A 1,490-nucleotide genomic window follows, 5' to 3' on the forward strand; every position below is an offset into this window, starting at 1 on the left:
CACTTGTCATGCACATCTTTGTCATATTACATCTTTGTGCCATGATGGTTAAAACTGTATAAAATCTAATTCACCTTTACCATAATGTGTGTTAATGTGACCTACACAATTCTCATATATATATATATAAAGGTAAGATGTACTGGCATTCTTTTCTAGCACCATGTAGTTTTAATCATAAATTCTAAGTTGATTTGATTCACTTACTGTATACCCTGCTGGGATTTTATTAGAGAATTAGACAGCACTGAGGAATCACCCTTGATGGCATAAACCATTCGCGGTTATCTCTGGAATGCCATACAAGGTGAATCCCCAGTGCTGTGAAATAAAATAAAATCCAGCTGTGGCTTATCCCAGCATGGTATAGGTTGATCGACCTTAAGTCAAGAAGACAAACATTTTGGCTAAAACCTTTATCCTCCAGAGTTTAATTTAATTTTTTATTAAACACATTATTTTAACACTTGCAGAAATGCATACCTTCATATGCATATACAGTGCATGCATTCATGCATTCATAAAATAATGTGGACATGTGAAGGTGTCTACATCACAGCAGCCTTAGAGCTCCAGGGTAAACAATAAATGTTAAAAAAATTGATAAGATAACATGCTTCTGAATAATAGGTGAACTATATTTCATTGCACTCCCCTGCCTTATGATTGTTTTTGTGACCTTTATTCCAAAACTTTCATAATGGGACAGTGGGAATGCCTTACGTGATTTTAGTTGTAAAAGCAAAGTGCTTAATAAAAATAATGCACCTAGAGAACAATGTGTATCTTGAGCTAGAGTGGTAATGTATAGTTACAGAAGTTGCTGTGTTTATTTTAGTGTAGTATAGGCTTAGAGAGAATATAAATGTGCTATTGCACTGTACATATTTGTCCGCTATTGTTATTCAAACTCATTAGTTGTGGCTAGGAGGCTGTGTGGTCCAGTGGTTAAAGAAACAGGCTTGTAACCAGGAGGTCCCCTCTTCAGCCAGCTTGGCCATTGACTCACTGTGTGACCCCGAGCAAATAATTTAACCTCCTTGTGCTTTAGAAGTGAGTAGTTTTTTGAGATTTATGATTATACTGTAAATACAGTATAATCGTAACTCTCGAAAAACTACTCACTTCTAAATTTTTGTAGTTGTTTTTGTATTGCTTTAGTATAAATACATGTTAATTTGGATTCATATGTTGTTTTTTTCTCACTTTATGTGAACGAAAAGACACACATTTGCCCGTTTTCCCATTGGAAATACTGATATTTTGAAATATCACTGTCCTGGTCACAAAAGCAAAGTTTGTGGGGAATAATAGCCATTTTCTATACTTTTGAGGCATAAGCAATTAGGAAATAACACTTACTACCCAGGAACAAAAATAAATAAAAAATTGTTACACGGTGTAATGTATATTTTTTTTATATACAGCACCTTTCATAGTGGATCGCTGTCACAAAGCGCTTTACAGAGGCAGGTTGTGAACTGCATTAT

This window comes from Polyodon spathula, chromosome 4 (genome assembly GCF_017654505.1).
Source record: "Polyodon spathula isolate WHYD16114869_AA chromosome 4, ASM1765450v1, whole genome shotgun sequence".
Taxonomy (NCBI): Eukaryota; Metazoa; Chordata; class Actinopteri; order Acipenseriformes; family Polyodontidae; genus Polyodon; species Polyodon spathula.